Genomic DNA, 23,669 nt, shown 5'->3' with positions numbered 1-23,669 from the left:
AAGGTTATGGTAAAGTGGTATGTGGTCCAGTTATGCTGCTCTGATTAAAGGTGATGTTAAAGTGGTATGTGGTCCAGTTATGCTGCTCTGATTAAAGGTTATGTTAAAGTGGTATCTGGTCCAGTTATGCTGCTCTGATTAAAGGTTATGTTAAAGTGGTATCTGGTCCAGTTATGCTGCTCTGATTAGAGGTTATGTTAAAGTGGTATCTGGTCCAGTTATGCTGCTCTGATTAAAGGTTGTGTTAAAGTGGTATGTGGTCCAGTTATGCTGCTCTGATTAAAGGTTATGTTAAAGTGGTATCTGGTCCAGTTATGCTGCTCTGATTAAAGGTTGTGTTAAAGTGGTATGTGGTCCAGTTATGCTGCTCTGATTAATGGTTATGTTAAAGTGGTATGTGTTCCAGTTATGCTGCTCTGATTAAAGGTTGTGTTAAAGTGGTATCTGGTCCAGTTATGCTGCTCTGATTAAAGGTTGTGTTAAAGTGGTATGTGGTCCAGTTATGCTGCTCTGATTAAAGGTTATGTTAAAGTGGTATGTGATCCAGTTATGCTGCTCTGATTAAAGGTTATGTTAAAGTGGTATGTGGTCCAGTTATGCTGCTCTGATTAAAGGTTGTGTTAAAGTGGTATATGGTCCAGTTATGCTGCTCTAATTAAAGGTTATGTTAAAGTGGTATGTGGTCCAGTTGTGCTGCTCTGATTAAAGGTCATGTTAAAGTGGTATGTGGTCCAGTTATGCTGCTCTGATTAAAGGTGATGTTAAAGTGGTATGTGGTCCAGTTATGCTGCTCTGATTAAAGGTTATGTTAAAGTGGTATCTGGTCCAGTTATGCTGCTCTGATTAAAGGTTATGTTAAAGTGCTATGTGGTCCAGTTATGCTGCTCTGGTTAAAGGTTGTGTTAAAGTGGTATGTGGTCCAGTTATGCTGCTCTGATTATGTCCTCTTGAATTGACAGCCTTCAAATGTGAAAGTATAATCTTCATACATTTTGCCATGTTTTCTAAATCTGTGATATTGATAAATATAAAATCATTTTAAATGATGTTCTTCCTCTGCCCCAGGACAGTCACTATGTGAACATGCACCACTCTCTCTTTAAGCTAGACATCAAAGAGAGAGCACTAAGATGTGTGACCTCATCACCTAGATGTGTGACCTCATCACCTACAGTAGATGTCACATCCTGCTCCGTAGACAATGAATGTTTACACTGCTTGTGTTGTTTTCCCCATCTCCCATGCCACTATGATGCCTGCATTTCCCTAAGGGGTTCAATAAAGGAATATCTTATCTTGTCTTATCTTATATCGACAACAGCCCTCTTATTTCCTAGTGTCAGAATCCAAAACACTTTATTCGACAAGTACCACATGTAGTTACTGGAAAGTACTGCAAGACACACAGTAGACAGCAGACAATACTCACATGAAATACCCAGCATGTGCAAAATATGACACAAAACGATGCTTGTGGCAAAGTATACAACTCTCCATTGGATCTTATCGAAGTTATTTGCTATTTATAAAGCCCATGGAGTTCAAAGATATGGCGACGCCCAGTTATTCGTCACTGACCCAAATAGTACACAAGGTAATCATTATCATTAACCCTTTCACTACCACACTACAGACGGTTAACCTTCTGTACTGTGGTTGTGAAAGGGTTAACCATTTGTCGTGGGGCAGTGTAAGGGTTAACCCTTTGGTAGTGTGGTAGTGAAAGGGTTAAGGCACTTGAGTTGCCTTGATGCTGCTGTCCTGTACCTGATGTCACCCCCTTGCATCATCTAAAGGGGCGGAGCTACTGCTGTCCTGTACCTGATGTGATCATCTAAAGGGGCGGAGCTACTGCTGTCCTGTACCTGATGTCACCCCCCTCCCCCTGCATCATCTAAAGGGGCGGAGCTACTGTTGTCCTGTACCTGATGTCACCCCCTTGCATCATCTAAAGGGGCGGAGCTACTGCTGTCCTGTACCTGATGTGATGTCACCCCCTGCATCATCTAAAGGGGCGGAGCTACTGCTGTCCTGTACCTGATGTGATGTCACCCCCCTCCCCCTGCATCATCTAAAGGGGCGGAGCTACTGCTGTCCTGTACCTGATGTGATGTCACCCCCCTGCATCATCTAAAGGGGCGGAGCTACTGCTGTCCTGTACCTGATGTGATGTCACCCCCCTGCATCATCTAAAGGGGCGGAGCTACTGCTGTCCTGTACCTGATGTGATGTCACCCCCCTGCATCATCTAAAGGGGCGGAGCTACTGCTGTCCTGTACCTGATGTGATGTCACCCCCCTGCATCATCTAAAGGGGCGGAGCTACTGCTGTCCTGTACCTGATGTGATGTCACCCCCCTCCCCCTGCATCATCTAAAGGGGCGGAGCTACTGCTGTCCTGTACCTGATGTGATGTCACCCCCCTGCATCATCTAAAGGGGCGGAGCTACTGCTGTCCTGTACCTAATGTGATGTCACCCCCCTCCCCCTGCATCATCTAAAGGGGTGGAGCTACTGCTGTCCTGTACCTGATGTGATGTCACCCCCCTCTGCCCTGCATCATCTAAAGGGGGCGGAGCTACATGGGCTTGTGGCTGCTGGTGGATGTTAGGGGGCGGGGCTACATGGGCTTGTGGCTGCTGGTGGATGTTAGGGGGCGGGGCTACATGGACTTGTGGCTGTTGGTGGATGTTAGGGGGCGGGGCTACATGGACTTGTGGCTGTTGGTGGATGTTAGGGGGCGGGGCTACATGGGCTTGTGGCTGCTGGTGGATGTTAGGGGGCGGGGCTACATGGACTTGTGGCTGCTGGTGGATGTTAGGGGGCGGGGCTACATGGACTTGTGGCTGTTGGTGGATGTTAGGGGGCGGGGCTACATGGGCTTGTGGCTGTTGGTGGATGTTAGGGGGCGGGGCTACATGGGCTTGTGGCTGCTGGTGGATGTTAGGGGGCGGGGCTACATGGACTTGTGGCTGTTGGTGGATGTTAGGGGGCGGGGCTACATGGGCTTGTGGCTGCTGGTGGATGTTAGGGGGCGGGGCTACATGGACTTGTGGCTGCTGGTGGATGTTAGGGGGCGGGGCTACATGGACTTGTGGCTGCTGGTGGATGTTAGGGGGCGGGGCTACATGGACTTGTGGCTGCTGGTGGATGTTAGGGGGCGGGGCTACATGGGCTTGTGGCTGCTGGTGGATGTTAGGGGGCGGGGCTACATGGACTTGTGGCTGTTGGTGGATGTTAGGGGGCGGGGCTACATGGGCGTGTGGCTGTTGGTGGATGTTAGGGGGCGGGGCTACATGGGCTTGTGGCTGCTGGTGGATGTTAGGGGGCGGGGCTACATGGGCTTGTGGCTGCTGGTGGATGTTAGGGGGCGGGGCTACATGGGCTTGTGGCTGTTGGTGGATGTTAGGGGGCGGGGCTACATGGGCTTGTGGCTGCTGGTGGATGTTAGGGGGCGGGGCTACATGGGCTTGTGGCTGCTGGTGGATGTTAGGGGGCGGGGCTACATGGGCTTGTGGCTGTTGGTGGATGTTAGGGGGCGGGGCTACATGCTGGTGACATCACTAGAGGATGTTAGGGGCGGGGCTACATGCTGGTGACGTCACTAGAGGATGTTAGGGGCGGGGCTACATGCTGGTGACGTCACTAGAGGATGTTAGGGGCGGGGCTACACGTCACTAGATGATGTTAGGGGGCGGAGCTACATGCTGGTGACGTCACTAGAGGATGTTAGGGGGCGGGGCTACACGCTGGTGACGCCACTAGAGGATGTTAGGGGGCGGGGCTACATGCTGGTGACGTCACTAGAGGATGTTAGGGGGCGGGGCTACATGCTGGTGACGTCACTAGAGGATGTTAGGGGGCGGGGCTACATGCTGGTGACGTCACTAGAGGATGTTAGGGGCGGGGCTACACGTCACTAGATGATGTTAGGGGCGGGGCTACATGCTGGTGACGTCACTAGATGATGTTAGGGGGCGGGGCTACACACTGGTGACGTCACTAGAGGATCTTAGGGGGCGGGGCTACACGTCACTAGACGGGTTCCCAAACTTTTCAGGCCGCGACCCCCAAATAACGGTGCCGCAACCCCCACTATTATAGGAGGTAAAAAAAAATAAAAAATTTAAATAATAATAATATATATATATATTTTTTTATAAATGGAAATGTATGGTTGAAACATGCACACGTTCAAACGCACACACACTAATAAGCATTGGAGGCTTTTAACCAGGGCCGGACTGGGGAAATCATTCAGGCCAGGAAATATAGTGCAAAATATAGCCCCAGTCAGGCCACTTTTTAAGCAGGGGTCTGGGGGTCCCCCACCAGGTAATTTCTTGTTACAAAGACTTCATCTCCTGCATTCTGGTGCAGGAATAATTTTATTTGTACCCTTTAAATGCCAGTGTTTGTGATGGCATCACAAATTATTGTTAAAAAACAGGCTAGCATAATGTATGATTAGCAACAACACAGATTTGTATGGATTTTCAATTTTTTTGTAATTGATAAAAAATACAATCTTATTCAACTTCAGCCCTGATCATAACACCACATATTCATTTTATAATTCTAACCCTTTAAATGCCAGTGTGTGTGATGGCATATATTTGCAATATATCAAATGCAAAGTAGATTTTTCTGGGGGGGATTATTACAGGCTAGCAGGTGTCAATGATTAGCAGTTTTTTGTAAGGGTCCCGCCTCCACCAATCACATGCGGCTCCCTTTGTTCCCTTTGTAGAAGTTCCTTAAGAACTTCTACTCATGTACAATAGAGAGCATCTTGACTGGCAACATCACCTCCTGGTTTGGGAATAGCACTGCACAAGACCGAAGCAGACTACAAAGAGTGACACGTTCAGCCGAACGCACAATTGGAGGGGGGCTCCCCACCCTCCAGAACATTTACAACAAGCGTTGCAAGGGCAAGGCTAAGAGAATCATTAAAGACTCCAGTCACCCGAACAACTGCCTCTTTGAACTGCTGCGGTCAGGCAAGCGATACCGGAGTCTCAAGGCGAGCACAGAAAGACTCAGAAGAAGCTTCTATCCCCAGGCCATCAGGCTGCTAAACGAACAATGAACACTACACAACAACAACCACCAAACGCACATAGCACACACATCCACACGCACACACTCACTTTAAACAAACACACTGTAGCACCCACTCCACACACTTTATAGCACACACCCACTTTAAACAAACACACTGTAGCACCCACTCCCCACACTTTATATTTATTGATGAAGGATTGCACTACAACTCGTACACCTTACTGTAAATTGTACCTAAATTGTACCTCATCCCATTTCTGCTTTGCACTATATAGTACTGTACATTAGTACACTGCATAGTATTGTATATTATATGGTAACTCAGTTACGTCTATTCTGCATCGAACATTGTACATATGTCTATACCGAACACTGTGACCTCATTTTCTTCTTCTAAATTACATGCTATACTATGTTATTTGATACTATCTTGTCTAGCACAGTCTCTGGAGCGTAACAGTAAGAAGCATTTTGTATGAAAGTATTCTGTACTTCTGTATGACAACTATTAAAGAAACTTGAAACTTGAACTTGAAACTTGTGTGTGTGTGTGAGAGCAAGAGAGAGAGAGAGAGAGAGAGAGAGAGAGAGAGAGAGAGATAGAGAGAGAGAGAGAGAGAGAGAGAGAGAGAGATAGTTCTCCAACTTGTGTCAGTTGCAGTGATCTCCTGGTTGTTCCCCACCTAGGTTATCTAACTATTGCGCTGCTGCAACTAGAAACACCTAGTCCTGGCCTGACTGCATAATTATTATTTTTTGGACCCCCCCCCCCCCCCCGCGCGGCTCGCGGCTGCTGGTGGATGTTAGAGGGCGGAGCTACATGGGCTCGTGGCTGCTGGTGGATGTTAGGGGGCGGAGCTACATGGGCTCGCGGCTGCTGTGGATGTTAGGGGGCGGAGCTACTTGGGCTCGCGGCTGCTGTGGATGTTAGGGGGCGCAGCTGCGCGCCGGTGACGTCACTAGAGGATGTAGTGTGTCTGCAGCAGCAGGAGGTCAGAACGCAGAGGAGGAACACGTGCTGCCGGCGGAGAGGAGGAAGAGGACGCTGCGTTACAGCAGGTAGTGTTTCTGTTCTGTTCTGTCTGCTCCGTTACCGTGAGGACATGTTGTTGTTGTTGTTGTGAGGTTAATATCGGGCCGTTATTAATATTAAACACACACCGTGAGTCACTGACACAACAGCAGCAGCAGCACTGTAGAGTGGAGCTCAGCACCGGCCTGTCCTGGCTATGTCGGTCGTGTTGTGTTTAATATTAATAATTAATATAGTGTTTAAGTTCACGGCAGCGTCGTGGAAAGACGGCGAGCTGTTTGTTTCACCGAGATGGTGGTTGTTGTTGTGAACATGTAGGTTTTAAATGACTTGTCTTCGCTTCTTCAACGTGATGTAAACTGAGCATCTCCTCATGTTAACAACGTTCCAGCTGTTTGGACCTGAGACCTCTGGCTAATGTCGAGCTAACGTCAGTTAGTGACTATATGACAAACTTAGTCGGGTAGAGGTCTCAATAGTCACATTATTACATGTAGTTCCACTGTAGTGAAGAGTGTGCCGGTTGGGGGTTAGTATTACAACCGACGTGTCCACGTTTACAATTATGATGAATTGAAAATGGGGGACCCTGATGTAAACAAGACGAAAGTCTTTCTCTGGTCTGCATCCTCTTAACAATAGTATGTATTGAGCTGTACTGTACTGTACTGTACCCATTCTGCAATCTGTTAAATAAACTTTTCAATCAATCAATCATCCTCCTCACCGGGGACTCACTTATACATGTATAGATGTAGCAGTACTGTCTTATCTATCTATCTATCTATCTGTATGTCAACGTGAGGCTGCCTGGAGATGTAGCTCTAAGGTGGAAGAGCTGATCAGCAGAGGGAAGCAGTAATCTAACAACTGATCATTTCAAACAGTGCTGGGCTATCTTTCCTTCTTTCAGATTTTTGATACACTGTTTCTCCATCAAGAAAGCGTTTTCATAATTTGGATGGCATTTGACTAACTTCAGTGTCAACCAAGAATGATATGCAATTCGAAATTGGCCCCTGTAAAAAAAATAAAAAAATGGTGGAGCTGAAAAAGCTTGAATTAAAAAAACAAACAAGTGACTTGCTGCGAAACATGCTGGTGATGTAGAGTAGGACAGTTTAATTGGGGGAGAGACAGAGAGAGTGTCAGACAAACGGAGAGAGAGAGACACACACAAACGGAGAGAGAGAGACAGACAGAGAGAGAGTCACACACACAGAGAGAGACACACGCACAGAGAGAGAGACACAGACAGAGAGACACAGAGAGAGAGAGACACAGCGAACAGGCTCTTGGAATGGGTGTCTGGGAGGAAGTGGGGGGTCTTTCGATGTTGATTAAACGGCAAGCAACTAATGTCATGAGTGCAAAATTAAAGGACAATACATCGAATCTAACTGAAATTGTGTAGCACAGACCTTTCTATGGATCAAAACCTCAATATTACTATGGTGTAGTTAATACTTCATATGTATCCTTAATCCCTAGGCTAAAAAAAAGAAAATGTATGCCAATGACAGGAAGTAACGGTGTGTGTGTGTGTGCACTGTGTGTGTGCACATCTAGGGGCGGGGTGTAGATTGGTATCCCTGATGTTGACTCCTTAGCCACAGCCTTGGGTTGTTTAATACTGGACGAGTGTTTCATAACGGCCGTTGTGTGGGCCGGTTTCGGGGCCGGTGCGTGGGCTGGTGCGTCTGAATGTCCCGGGCTGAATTTGTGTCCAAGTCCGCCCCTGATATGAATTGAAAATGGGGGACCCTGATGTAAACAAGACGGAAGTCTTTCTCTGGTCTGCATCCCCTTAACACTATGATCGCTGTGAACGAGTTTTCACGTCATTCCGAGCCATGCTCATTCTGCCGAAGATGCCGTAACTCGTCTTTGATGTCAATATTTCATCGAATCTGTCATTTCCTTTCCGGAGCCCTGAGACACACTGCTGATCTCCTCTCAACTCTCTAGCGGTTCAAGAGCGCCATCTGGTGGCCGATCGGCAGATCGCCAACCGGATATTAACCTTTGAACCGGTAGTGCTCATCCATATGTGGTCCGGCCACTCGCTATCGTTAGAGAGACTCCGTCTTGATACAGTGAACATCGATCGGTGCAAATAACTCGAAAAAACAACATGATTTGGACGTATATACTATTATACAACCTGGAAATGGATCAGGCATTTCTACATCCCATAATAGAAAAAATTCTGTTCCACGCTCATCTGCCAGCGGCGCGAGGAAGCCACGGTAAGATTCAGCGTTATATTCTAACGTGTTCTTTACTAACTGCTCTGATGAACATATGACCCACTCTGGATGAATCATCTAACGCTGCCCACGGAATTATAAACGATCCCCCGCCCATCCGGTCATCATCAGATGATGCGTAGAAACTTCTAGAACCACGTCCAGTTGAAACTTTTTATCTCTCACAGATTCCTACCAAACTGTATTTGATCATCAATATAATGCATTTAGGGCTATAAATCACGTTCTGAAGAAAGCTGCAGAAAACGATAAAAACATACTTATACTTTAGACCATATTTTAGTATGAATATGTGAATGAAAAAGTTTAACGTTGCTACACCCTGAACAATACATATAGGACATTGAATGGGCCATAATAATGGCAATTTAGCAATAGAATTTAAAAAGTTATAGCCCTGCAAAGAAGGGGAACTTCTCCATAGACGAATAGAGCTGGCGAGGGATGGTAAATTATGAATTTAACCCATGGCGATTAAAGTGTTAACAATTGTGTGTATTGAGCCGTACTGTATTGTACCCATTCTGCAATCTGTTAATAAAGTTTTATTTTTTTCTTTTTTATTGATATTTTTGTACAAATCTTCCCATTATTTACAGCATATCTTTTCACAGCATAATATGCAACATCCAAGATTCGCCTTTTTCATTTTTGTGACAACATACAAAACATGCAAGAGACTCATACAAATACACTAATAACTGACATGGAAATTAAAGAAGCACTTACAAAAAAAAAACATACTATACATTGTGCATATACATCCCTGATATATATATATATACATACGTCATACGTTACATGTAGACCGATCTACCTGCGAGCAGGTATGTGCTGCATCTTTTTTTTTGTTTTTTTTTTTTTTCCTTCCTTTTTTCTTTTTTTACGTTTCAGCTATGTATGTGTGTGTCTCCTATATACTTGTGTATCCCCCTATGTGTCAGTGAAAGCCTATATCTCAACTATGTGTATATGTAGGTGTATGTATGTCTATTTCCTATACATGAGTATGTGCATGTGTATGTGTGCCCCTGACGTGTATACCTTATCCTTGTGTATATGAGTGCGTGTAAGCCTATTATGTACACATATGAATATGTGTATCCTAGATACTTGTATGTGGCTATATCTGCGCACATGTGAGTGTGATAGACAGTGACCGTTCCATAGACACACCATCCGGACATAAAATATATGTACATATATACATAATATATTCTAGAGCACAAGTACCATCAGATCAAATCCCCTTTTTCATATTCATCCTTGATAATATTGTAATCCCATCTTACTCATTTGTCCTCAGATCGTTCAGTCAGGTGTAGAAAACTGTCCCATATCTCAGCGAAAATATCCTCTCTCCCTGCGACTCTATACGTCACCCTTTCATATGATGCTGTCCGAAACATTAGTTCCATCCATTCTTTAAAAGTAATATCAACAGGTGATTTCCAATGTCGTAATGCAATTCTACATCCTGATATCATGGCCATTCTATACCACATTCCCCGGTATTTAGGCAGCTTAATCCCTTTCGGTACCATACCCAAAACACATGCCATTGGGGCGTTATTTATCTTCACATTCAGGACCTTACTTAGGAATATCACAATTTGATCCCACATTTTCCGGACCTTCTCACATTCGTACAACATGTGCAGTAAAGTGCCTGTCTCCTTCTCACATCTCCAGCAGATGTCACTGTCCCTTAATTTCAGTCTGGCCAGTTTACTAGGCGTCCAATAGCTTCTGTTCAGTACTTTGTAAAAAATAAGTTGTGATTGCGCCTCCCTAGAGAATTTACTCCATTTGGATACCAGTTTCTCCCACATTTCCTCAGTAATATCCTCATGTACATCGTTCTCCCAGCTCAATCTCAGACCCGCCAATTTGGGTGCATTGTATTCTCTTATAACATCATAAAATCTTGACGCACCGCCTTTCCTGCGCCATCCTTTATAGAATATTTCTTGAATTGCAGTAATTGGGCCGCACTTTGGTCCTCCTATTGATGACGATATACAATGTCTAATCTGTAGGAATTTATAAAAGTTTTTATTATCTATATCAAAATCCTCCTTAATATCCTCAAAAGGCAAGACCCCATCCTCCCCGGCTATATCACCTAGTACATGTATCCCCCTTTTAACCCAATCGTCCCATATGACTGATTTCTTCCCAATCTTTAGTTTCTTATTATACCATATAGAGTTAATAAAGTTTTCAATCAATACTGGCAGAGGAAAGAGCACTTTTGAGAAGGAACGTTAAATGATTAAATGTAAACATCCGGGAAGAAAGCTACCTGCCGCGTGAATACCAAACCAAGCCGCATTTCTCGGAGATGCTCTCTGATTGGCCGACGCCTGTTTCTACACTGGTTAGGCTTAGGCACTCTTTTGAAGTTGGTTAAGGTTGGAGTTTGTCTTAGAGCGTGACGGCAAGTTCTTTCGACGGTTAAGCTTAGGCACTCTTTCGAAGTTGGTTAAGGTTAGAGTTTGTCTTAGAGCAGGGCGATAGAACGCCAGGTAGTTTGCAGGCTGTTTGACGTGGAAATGGGCAAAGACACAGCTCGTCACGCGATTGGGCAAACGCGTCAGTCAGTGGCCAATCAGAGAGCGTCAGTCAGTGCCAATCAGAGAGCGTCTCCGAGAAATGCGGCTTGGTTTGGTAATCACGCCATCCTGCCTGTTGGTGAACAAGCTTCCTGGGTCATTATGAGGCTGGGGGCTGCTTCCTGGGTCATTATGGGCTGGGGGCTGCTGCCTGGGTCATTATGGGCTGGGGGCTGCTGCCTGGGTCATTATGGGCTGGGGGCTGCTGCCTGGGTCATTATGGGCTGGGGGCTGCTGCCTGGGTCATTATGGGCTGGGGGCTGCTGCCTGGGTCATTATGAGGCTGGGGGCTGCTGCCTGGGTCATTATGGGCTGGGGGCTGCTGCCTGGGTCATTATGGGCTGGGGGCTGCTGTCTGGGTCTGTTGAGGCTGGGGGCTGCTGCCTGGGTCATTATGGGCTGGGGGCTGCTGCCTGGGTCATTATGGGCTGGGGGCTGCTGCTTGGGTCATTATGGGCTGGGGGCTGCTGCCTGGGTCATTATTGGCTGCCTGCCATATGGCCAGATAGATGGCGAGACCTCCAGCAGTTTTACACCCGTCATAACACCATAAACTGTCGGATGGTTCCTGAAAGTCTTGCAAGTCCCCAAAATGTCTTTCTTTAGCGCCAATATTCACATTTCCGAAATATCCTAAATAATGCATCCTACACCACCACAACAACATGGAACAGCTCATAGGCATCGTTTTATATAGGGACGCTAGGGACGTGTCCCAGCCAAAGCCACAGAAACGGAAATTGCACAGTGAAAATTGTAGTTTTAATTCACAACATGGCTGTCGGAGCCTTTTTATCTGTTGCGCGTGGTGGTAGTGTAGGTAGACAGCTGCACCAAGAACTTATCAGCAAGCTATCCTGTGTTATCTGCAATATATCCAGTCAACAACCTGGACCGTTTGACAGGCGTACCGCCCCAGCTGCCACTGTGTATATATTAAGTGTCCTCCCTACCAAACCTACAGCCTTGTTCACAGCATTTACCTGCTGCCACCTAGTCTCAGCAGAATGGCTGATATTCCATTGTTGCACGCATTCCATATACCAGTGAAACGGGATCCCTAAACTATGTTTTTTATTACAGAATTAATTCAATGTCTACTCTGTAGATGAGAAGACAATTAAGAGGAGAGAGTGGAACCTAAGTCATACATTCTGTTATTGTGTTCCTTATGGATGAAATTACAGTGAAATCAAAACTATTCTTCATTTAGCTAGGGACCCCCTGGAACCTCTTTAACGACCCCTGGGGGTCCCCAGTCCCCACTGTGAGAACCACTGCCATACTGCAGACACTAGGGCCATGGTTAGACTAGTGTATTTGTGGCGTTTTTTTATACGTTTTTGAATACGTTTCATGTCCCTATTACACAGAAATGCGTTTTTTGGCGTTTTTTTTTGGATACGGCTGAAACGCTAAATTGTGTTTGCGTTTTGGAGAAACGCTAAAATACGCCCCGACAACAGCCGTGTAGTCTGCACGGAGCCGTTGTTGCGAAAACGCCCATGTGCAGTAGATACCATCTGCGTGCCCTTCCGGTGACACTGTCCCAAACCAAATAGCTGCAGCTACTATGTGTTGTCAAGTTATTGTTATAAGGACCCCAGTCCAAGCTACAACAGTCTGCATTCCCTTAACAATTGTTTGTATTGAGCCGTATTGTATTGTACCCATATGCAATATGTTAAATAAAGTTTACATCCATTCATTCTGCTAGCATTACCGATTGGCACTGCCACTGGATAACATGAGCTAGTGTTAGCCATCAAACCCTGTTAGCTCAAAGCTCCTCTTTCAACTTAACAAGCATTAAACAAAATGGCCCAGTCATCTATTCACCTTTGTTTAATACACACAGCGTTGTCTCTAATGTTATCTAACCACTGATAGCCATCACCAAACTGATGATATCGGGAGCTAAGTAGCGTGAGCTAATGTTAGCTTCTAGCCACAATGCTATACTGTTATAATGGCAAATTCCATTGCCGTTAGCATGCAGCTAACAATGCTACCGATCTTTTTTTAGACTAAACTATCCGCTCTTGGTGGTCACTTGTGTTGATGTTAGTTTTGTTTCATCAACAAATGACAGGCAGAACACACAGTGAATGTATCCGTTTTGTTTATTGCACTTTTATTAGGCTTTGCTGAAAAAGAATTGCTGCATTGAGTAAATAGGCAAGATGGTGGCGCCCATAGGCGTCTGCCTTGTTGACATTTTCTTTGCTGGAGCTTCCAGGAAGTGTATTGGCACATTCAAGTTCTGATTGGTTGAAATTGCCTTCATGTTCGCCACCTACTGCTTTGGCAGTGTACTACATCAGTGTGCTCAGGTGACAAAAAAAAAAAAAAACGAAAGTGTGACTCGAGGCGCAGGACGTCGCGGCGAAACGCGTATGACAATGATACGAAAATGAAACGAAAGGTGTAACCGCAGCCTAGGACTGTCCTATACTGCATAAACCAGGACTGTCCTTGACTAAGAGATAGGGATGGGAATCGAAAACCGGTTCCGGTTGGGAACCGGTTCCTAATTGGCCGATGCCTGGAACCGTGTGGCTCCCGTGACTTTCGATTCCCTTATCGCTGCCAGGTTTTTCCTACAGTTGCGCAATAACGTTAGCATGTAGCCATGGCAGACTCTATTTGATTCATTAAGGGCTCGAAATTGCCTGGGTTTTGGTAATATGCTCCCGCTGTTTGGCTACTTCTATGTGCAGTGAAAACTACTTGAATGCTTTAGAACCTAGTCATTGATTTAGTTCAGGGTGAGCTAAAATTAGCCGCGGAGCTAACGCTAGCTAACGCTATTTAATCAAGCTCACAAAGAGAGATAAACAGCTGACAGCGGATAGTACAGGTACAAATACAATAAAACAGCGGGTGGGGGCTGTTGTGTAAACCTTGTACTCTTTAGTTCACATATAATAAGAGACGGAGTGTTTGTTTACTAGTCTCTACTCTGAGTCTGTCAGACAGGAAGTACCATGGTGCAACATACAAATGTGTCCGTGTAGCAACTAGAGCTGCCGCGATTACCGCATTACCGCGGTATCGCTGTTACATCACGGCCACCGCAGAGTAGGCTGAATACCGCGTCACTGCTGTTTTTTATAATAATAATAATAAATTACCCTCCTCTCGTTGGGCTTGCGGCTCTGCAGATATACCCTACTCCTCTATCGAGGTTCCAAGCGACCCTATTGGGTACCAGAAAAGTCACGTGAAACATTGCCGACCACTGATTGGTCAGAAGAGAGACGCGTCACACGTTGTAGCGTCATGCAGTGTGTTACCACCAATCGGCAAGCGCGTATTCGTTTTTTACGTCCTGAATGTCAGCTCATCACAACACGGCTAATAACGTTAGCTTTAACTCTCCGCCGGAGTGGACTACCATCGCGCCTCAGGAGTACTAAACGAGACATAATGATTTTACTGTCTGCAACGAATGTTATAATAAAAGCCCTTCGTTCTATACACTTGTCTGATTGAAAACTTTATTAACAGACCGCAGAATGGGACAACTCGGCACGCTCTGAGCAAAGAAAGGAACTGAGATATGAATAGAGTATTGCTTGCTATGGTCCGGTAAATACGCTGATGTTATTGAACGTATAACTATATAATGTCAATGCCACAAAACGAATGCCTTTATTATAAAGTAGTAACTTTATAGTAATAATAATAAGAAAGGGTCGGGGGGGTTAGGGGTAACCACCCCTGCCCGCGACACCGAGTGAACTGCGCACGACCAGAGGGGAAACTTCGAATCCGTGTTTCACTTTCAATAACTAATGCGTGCTTGCCGAATCCCAAACAATATTCATGCTGCAAAGTCATCCTCTAAAGATAGACATTTAGACTAGAGGCAGGCTATATGCTATAAAGAGACTACTACTACTAAAAAAAAAAAATGCATTAAAACTTTTTTTTGAAATTTTTTGTGTGTAATAACCGCGGCGGTAGGAAATATTTTGCAAATTTGTGCGGTAAGGAAATAATCAATACCGCGGCAGCTCTAGTAGCAACACAAGCCAATACCTTACAGGACAGGGGCCCGGGGAGGGAGCTCTGTGTGTGTGTGTGTGTGTGTGAGACAGAAGTCAGAGGAATAACAACCTGTTATTCAATAGATTAAATTAGTTTAAAAAATAAATACATTTTAAGAGAATCTCAAATACATTATTTTATTTAAGTGTAGGCTATAGTTAATGTTTTATTTTTTACAGTTTTTGTATTTTTCTGACATGGTAAATGGCTTTTTATATAGCGCTTTTATCCAAAGCGCTTTACATTTTGTTCCTTACATTTTACCCAATCACTCACACATTCACACAACGACGGTGGAGGCAACCATGCAAGGTGCCAACCTGCTCATCGGGAGCAGTTAGGGGTTAAGTGTCTTGCTCAAGGACACATCGACACGCTGCCCGGGAGGAGCGGGAATCGAACCGGGAACCTCCGGATTGCTAGACGACTGCTCTACCTCCCGAGCCACTGTCGCCCCTGACATGGGGGCTCAACAATAAATGACAATCAGAAATGTCAAGTTGCATGTTGTTATTCTAACCAGCTTAGTTCTGTTGCATTTCCAATTTATTTATTTAAATTATAAATTGATCAGGTATTGATAAGAGAATCGATAAAGAATCGAATCGATAAGCAGAATCGATAATGGAATCGTATCGATAAAATCCTATCAATTCCCATCCCTACTAAGAGATCTGTAAAAGGTTTCCCACGTGCAATAATGCAGCAGGACCTCTTTTAAATCTAGTTGCTTAGCAGAGATGTGCTCGTTCAGGAAGTAGCCCATGCAGCATGGTGGGAAAAAGCATACAAATTGACAAATTGGTTAACAAAATCAACTAATCGTCATCTTAACTGCCATTAAAAGAATCCTGGACCCACATACAGTACCTCTTTATCCCTGAAGCATAGCTTGGAATGATGGTTGTATACAGTGTGGATGTGCATTTTCACCCCTCTATTAACACTATGGTCGCCAAAAACGCCTTACCACATCATTCCCCGCCATGCTCATTCTGCCAAAGACGCCGTACCACGTCTTTGATATCAATATTTCAAAAATCATATTTCTCCCCGGAGACTTGAGATCTACTGTTGATCCCCTCTCAACTCTCCAACGGTTCAAGAGCGCCATCTGGTGGCCGATCGGCGGATCGCTCAAACCGGAAACAGGAAACGGAAGCTGGTAGGGATGGGTACCTTTAACATTTGAACCGATAGGATGGGGCATAGGGAGGGGATTGGAGAATGGGGGGGATTGGAGAATGGGGATAGGAGGGTTAATATTAGGACGGGTGGGTTAGGGTATAGAGTAGAAGGAGGGGGGGTTGTAACTGGGGTGGTATTTTTCTGTGTTTTCTAGGGGTGCACCTAGAGCTGCCGCGGTATTGATATTTTCCTTACCGCACGAATTTGCGAAATATTTCCTACCGCCGCGGTTATTACCGCACAGTGCGCACAAAAAAAAAAGAAATTTGAATGCATTTTTTTTTTTAGTAGTCTACTCTTATAGCCTGCCTCTAGTCTAATGGCGCTTTTCCATTGCATAGTACTAGGGATGCCCCGATCGATCGGCCACCGATCGTTATCGGCCGATATTCAGTATAAATATGCGATCGGGGAATTCCGATAATGAGTCATATTCGCCGATCGCGGAAACTGATCAAGTGGATATCTCACTCGCTTGTCTCAGACGCACAGGACCTGCAAACTGCTCCTCCTCCCTAGCCCCGCCCGTACCCGTGTAGAGTTTGTAAACACAGACACAGAGGAGGTCCGCTGAGTGAGTCTAGATAGTGCATTCGACCTGAGCTAACGTTAGCTACCTAGCTATCGTTACTGTTTTATTTTCGCCGATCGTCAAAACAGATCTCACTCGCTGAGTTCTGTCTCAGACACCGGGAGCTGCACACAGTGCTGCGCGTCTTCTGCTCCTCCTCCAGCTCCTCCCGCACGCATGTAAACACGGGTCTAGTCTAGTCTAGTGGGACGGGACCTCCATGAGCTAACGTTAGCTACCGCTACAAAATGACCCAGTCAACTATTCACTTTTAGTTTAATACATGATGAGGCATTGTCTAACTGAACGGTATCTAGCCGGCTAGCTACTGATAGCTCCTGATATCAACAAATGCTCCAGCAATAGTCTAGTTATCTAGTACTAGTGTATGTTACCTCTGTTAGCTCACGTTAGCTTAGCTCACTGTTCAAAACGAAATGTCCCATTCAACTAAATAGTTCACTGAGGCGTTGTCTTAACGTTATATTTCCGGCTAGCAGTAGCTACAGACAGCTCCTGATATCAATGTCTTATAACACTCATTCGATGCATATTCGAAGCCCGGCTTGCGTCGCAGTCATTAACGGGGATAGCTGAGGGAGTAGGGTATATCTGCAGAGCCTAGGGTAAATCTGCAGAGCCGAATGTGATTTGATCAAAGCAGAGTATGTACACACAGACAGTGGAGATAGCGAGCATTTTGACTTGTTGCGTGGTGGCGATGTCTCGCAGATAATACAAGTACAAGTCTAATTATATAATATATATATTTTATAAAAAAAAAAAAAAAAAAAAAACTTTTTATATAAAATAAGTTTTAATTTCTTTTTAATCAAAAACGATCGGTATCTGATCGGTATCGGCCGATATGGCTCACGACGATCGGTGATCGGTATCGGTGGCAAAAAACGTGATCGGGGCATCCCTACATAGTACCTACTCGACTCGACCCGCTTTAGGCACCTGGTACTTCGTTCCTTTTCCACTGCAGCCAGGTACTACTCCGTTTGTCTCCGTGTGGGGATGCAGGCGGGGCCGCTCGCTTGTGTACACTGAAAGCTCCGTGGGCATAGATGTCCGAGGGCTTGCAGCAAGCCAGAGTTGAACACAGTTTCAATCAATCAATCAATCAATAACAACATTAACCAGACTCTCGTTGCGTCTATTCTGCCAAAGCTAACGTTACCTCTCATTGTGTATTCTACCAAGCAAACCCGGGTTTAACGTTACCTCTCGTGTATATCGGCTGACGGTAGTATTAGGCTAATAACAACAACAAACTTAACACATCAGCGATCTTGTTGTGACACTAAACTCTCCGCTCGGTGGTAAATTGGGTTGATGTCTGTTTTGTTTCATCAATAAATAAGGCAGAATACACAGTGAATCCATTCTTTTTTGTTTATTGCACTTGGTTCTGTCGCAAAGACGCAAACAAATCCTGAATGAAATGCATCCTTAGCGAGGCAGTAAAGATGGCGGCGCCGGCGTTCTGTTTTTGTTCAGAGGCTACAAAGTGTGACGCGTCTCTCTTCTGACCAGTCAGTGGTCTGCAATGTTTCACATGACTTTTCTGGTACCACTTCTACCCAATAGGGTCGCTTGGAACCGAGTAGGGTATATCTGCAGAGCCGCAAGCCAACTTTATTATTATGATAAAAAACAGCGGTGACGCGGTATTCAGCCTAACTCTGCGGTGAGCGTGATGCAACAGCGATACCGCGGTAATGCGGTTATCGCGGCAGCTCTACTAGCATGAGCTACCGGGAGATGGAAAGACTAACTTTACTGGTGAAAATGTGATTTACGTTGGAATACTCCTTTGCCAACTTGCTGTACTTTGCTTGCAGGTCTGCAGCCATTATTGCTGGATTATGAATAGCCCCAACTTTAGCCAAGGTAACGTTACAGCTAAACCTTTAACTAGGGATGCCCCGATCGATCGGCCACCGATCGTTATCGGCCGATAATCAGTATAAAAATGCGATCGGTAGGGATGGGTACTTTTCACATTTGAATCGATACCGGTACCCAACGGTACCTTTTTTCGGTACTTTAGTCTCAAGAAATGTAATTTACCTACCTGAGTCGTGAAAAAAAATAATCCAAACTTCAAATAACTACAATTTCGACAGTTTTCGGCTTGCCATTGCTCCGACTGCTTTGTTGTTGAATCAAGTCAAATCCTAGGTAAGCATATATTGTGCGTGTGAACGTTGACATGAAGAAAAAGAAAAAGAAAAAAGTAAATTTTTTTTTCTCTGTATCTCACTTGATTCGATACTCGGTAGTACCGACGTGTTTCGATTCGGTACCTCAAAAGTACCGAATTCGGTACCCATCCCTGGTGATCGGTGATAATGCTTTATTTTCGCTGATCGTCAAACCCGATCTCACTCGCTGTCGCTGAGTTCTGTCTCAGACACCGGGTGGTGCGGCGTCTGCTCATCCCTCCAGCCTCTCCCGCACGCATGTAAACACGGGTCTAGTCTAGTGAGACGGGACACGGGAGGACGGCGTCTCCCTGAGCTAACGTTAGCTTAGCTACCGTTACAAAATGACCCAGTCAACTATTCACTTTTAGTTTAATACATGATGAGGCATTGTCTAACCGAACGGTATCTAGCCGGCCAGCTACCGATAGCTCCTGACATCAACAAACGCTCCAGCAAGTATAGTAGAGATGTGTATGATACCCGTTAGCTGTTAGCTCACGTTAGCGCAAGTTAGTTCACTGTTCAAAACGAAATGTCCCATTGAACTAAATAATTCACTGAGGCGTTGTATTAACGTTATATATCCGGCTAGCAGTAGCTACAGATAGCTCCTGATATCAATGTCTTATAACACTGATTCGATGCGTATTCGAGCTGAGGGCTTGCTGAGCACAGTTAAGTAACGTTATACCAATAGAGTCTAGGTGCAGCGCCGGAGAATCCTGGCCGTAGCTCGAGGCTACTCGAGTATAGGTGCAGCTCCGGTGAATCCTGGCAGTAGCTGGAGGCTACTAGAGTACACAGACAGTGGAGCTTGTTGCGTGGTGGCGATGTCTCGCAGATAATACAAGTACAAGTCTAATTATATAATATATATATTTTATAAAAAAAAAAACATCAGAGCTCCCCGTCAACACCGCTCTGTCGGGAGGATGGCATTTAAGAAAGTATCTGCTGTTAAAATGACAAACGGCATTGACACTTTAATTCACGGTCGGTTAAACACACGTTTGTTTTATAATGCTCACAGCAGACCGCAGTGTTGTTGATAAATTACGTCATATGGTATCGGAGCGCAGAATTCGAGGGTACTGGCCGATACCGATGCCAGCATTTTAGGCAGTATCGGCGGCATTTCCGATACTGGTATCGGAACAACTCTAGCGATAATTATCGTTATCGTTTTATCGCCCAGCCCTAAAATGACTGTAACTGAGGGGTACAATTCCCTGACTGTATTGTTAGATATGATACTTACTACCACTACCTCTTGTACTTTAGACTCTGGCCACCCAGTACTAGGCATAAATAATTATGGTAAACACTCCCACGTAGATGAAACGATCCAACACAAATGTACCAAGTCGAAAGTCTGCGTTTAATAATAATTAATACATAGCAAAAGGTATGTAGAGCAATCACTTAATTACATTTATGATTTGAAATAGGATGCACTTTTATGGCAAATGAGTATTCGTTGGTATATCAATAGAGAACGTCCAATCTCTGGTGGCGCAGGCGGTAAATATACAACCTGGAATATTTAAGGAATAATAGCAATGATACTTTAATGATTATAGAACTGGATACACTAGGGGGGAATTCCGGTCGCTTGTAAGACAACTGGAGAAGGGGGGGGGGGGTAGAGTCTGGCTGTATCCGTCTGGCCGAGGGTATCCTGGGAGAACCCACGGTTGTGCGGCTCGGTGCCTCAGCGATCCTCGATCCACAGATGAAAGCAGTTGGACCCTCTGTGGGCCGGCTTCCTCCGGTCCACGATGGAGAGACGTGAAGCGACCTCGTCGTGTAGTGCGTCTCCTCACCTGTCGTCCTCTCCGGGGGGGGGGGGTTTCCAACACACGGCAGTGTTGGTCTTTATCCATAGAATAATCACTGTATACAAAGCATAATCCGTGCCTGGGAAGGCGGGCTGTCGTCGGTAGAATAATCCGGTATGCAGGTCCACTCGCTCGTCGGCTCTGGGGCTCCTCGGGTGCAGCCTCACATGGGGTCGGCCACCCTGGATAAGCAGCCAGTTCTCTGCCCGAAACGATGGGGTACTGACTACGATAGTATTCTCACCGCACGAAGCACTACATATGAATAGACTATTATTAGCTTAATAGACTACGTCCAACTCGACGATATAGTGCCAAATATGACTATTCAAATATTAATATACACGATGTCTCAATACCGATGGTAGGCCGAACTTGGCAATATACTTGGGTATGGCAACCTGGCACCAAGGTCTCGACCAATAGTAGAATGGAGACTATTATGGGATGTTCAGTAGGCTAGAATGGATATTCAATGCATATTGTACAAGGAATATACAAGGGATATCAGGGAATATTAGAGAATATACAAATACAATTAAATATATATATACAAATAAATATATATATTCGGTTTAATCTGGCCCTTCACAACAATGACTATAGTATTGTCTCCATAGCTATAATATAGAATATAGATATAGCTCTACAAACAAGGTGACTCACTCCTATCTTTAAAGCGTACATGATGGTTAGGCCTTTGTGTTTCCTCAGTGAGGGATTCTCTTTAGTCGGTCAGCAGCGTTTTCTACTTGCTGAAGCTTCTCTCTGTATAATTATTTTTCAAGGTTAAATATCAACATTATCTGGCCATCCTCAGTAAATAGTAAATACTATCAAACTGCTAAAGCTAAGCTCTGTAGCACCACTGCTATGTGCAAAAAAAAGTTAACGTACAGCCCTGCTCTACACCTCGTATTTCTGCCATAACTCCAGCGGGGGCCGCCTATAGAAGTTCTCAGATGACTTCTCCATTGCAAGTTATGACAATGAGGACGAGTACAGAGCCCTGGTGGAGCTTTGTAGGAGCGACAGCAACCACCTTCAACTGGACACCAGAGTACAGGGCCCTGGTGGAGCTTTGTAGGAGCGACAGCAACCACCTCCAACTGGACACCAGAGTACAGGGCCCTGGTGGAGGTTTGTAGGAGCGACGGCAACCACCTCCAACTCGACACCAGAGTACAGAGCCCTGGTGGAGCTTTGTAGGAGCGACGGCAACCACCTCCAACTCGACACCAGAGTACAGGGCCCTGGTGGAGCTTTGTAGGAGCGACGGCAACCACCTCCAACTGGACACCAGAGTACAGGGCCCTGGTGGAGCTTTGTAGGAGCGACGGCAACCACCTCCAACTCGACACCAGAGTACAGGGCCCTGGTGGAGCTTTGTAGGAGCGACGGCAACCACCTCCAACTGGACACCAGAGTACAGGGCCCTGGTGGAGCTTTGTAGGAGCGACGGCAACCACCTCCAACTGGACACCAGAGTACAGGGCCCTGGTGGAGCTTTGTAGGAGCGACGGCAACCACCTCCAACTCGACATCGGCAAGACCAAGGAGCTGCTGGTCAATAAAGCATATCTCATCTTAAAAGAAAGACGCTTGGGAACTGAAATCTCACTAGCCGTTTCGTGAAAGGAAAAGCAGCGACTTTGGGATATTCAAGAGGTGTTTCTTTCAGCTGCTGACTATTTGTCCTGTGATTTTATAAACAAGATTGAAATCATTGAAGCCATCCACAGCCTTCAGTTGACCCCGGGGAACAGGGACACGGAGGTGGCTAGATTCAGAGAGCTGTTGCCTGAGATCAAAGACTTTGTGAAGCGGTCCAAAGTAAACACACAGATTATGAAGATTTGGATGGCACACAGTGGCTGGTGGAACAGGCTCTCCCTGTAGACCTGACAGAGATGCTGAATGAGCTCAATGTACAGCTGTAAGGCCTAACAAAATTAATAGTTGGTTTCAGGTTGGTTGTCAGTTTGGCCATGGGTAGGTAGGGAATTTATTTTATTTAATTTTTTTATTTTATTCTTTCCCACGGCGACTATGGATAGGGAATTTCTTTATTTAATTAAAATGTTCACAACAACATGGATGCATGTACTCTGCCAGCATGTTTAATATCCATAATACTAAATGTTTGACTAAGATTTCTATGAAACTTTATTAAAAAAAAAAAAAAAAAAAAAAAAATTATTTTAATTTTTTTTTTTTAACTCATAAAATATATTGTGTCGCACCTAAATCGGCAGGGTCGGTCGGCAACCTGAAACAAACTATTAATTTTGTTAGGCCTAAGGACGTGATGGACGCTATCTGCTCATTGCAGGCTTTCAAATCGATGAACTGTGCAACGCTGCAGAGAATGTGCAGTCAGAACTGGAGTGACGAGGCTTTTCCCCCTCTGACATGAGAAAGAATAACATTACTGCAATATATTGATTCTTTTGTGTTGTGAAATTCTTGACTTCTCAAATAAACATCTTGATAACCGAGGACTGTCTTTCTTTCTTAATCTTAAAGCAAAGTAGCCACAATTTGATTTGTAGAATATTTTGAATGAATCAGCCATACAATGTGGTTAATAATTAACTGTTAAGTAATCAGGAGCAAGTGCTATCATCAGCATTTTAAAGGTCCCATTAGGTCTTCTTGGCTGGCGATGGTAGATCTTTCCAGCCTGGGAAAAAAAGGCAAAGATCTCGTGCCCAAAAAGGTTGTCCACCCCTGATCTAGAGTAACCAGAAGTAAAAGCAGGAAGCTGGAACATGTGCAGTAGTTTAGGGCCGTCAATTGTCTCAAAGAACACCATTTGA

General features: G+C 45.1%; 1 protein-coding gene across 1 annotated transcript in view; it reads left to right on the top strand.

Annotated features, from left to right (window-relative positions):
* Positions 1–6,034: 6,034 nt before the first annotated feature.
* LOC311226643 (Y+L amino acid transporter 1-like) overlaps positions 6,035–23,669 on the top strand; it is a gene marked incomplete at its 3' end in the record, with an annotated part of 136,088 nt that continues 118,453 nt past the window's right edge. Inside the window, exon 1 of the mRNA XM_084312060.1 lies at positions 6,035–6,125. The remainder of the gene's footprint in view (positions 6,126–23,669) is intronic.

The sequence above is a fragment of the Notolepis coatsorum genome (assembly GCF_963971535.1).
Source record: "Notolepis coatsorum genome assembly, chromosome: 4".
Taxonomy (NCBI): Eukaryota; Metazoa; Chordata; class Actinopteri; order Aulopiformes; family Paralepididae; genus Notolepis; species Notolepis coatsorum.
Note: the sequence above shows the minus strand (reverse complement) of the source record. Positions and strands in the feature narration are given on the sequence as shown.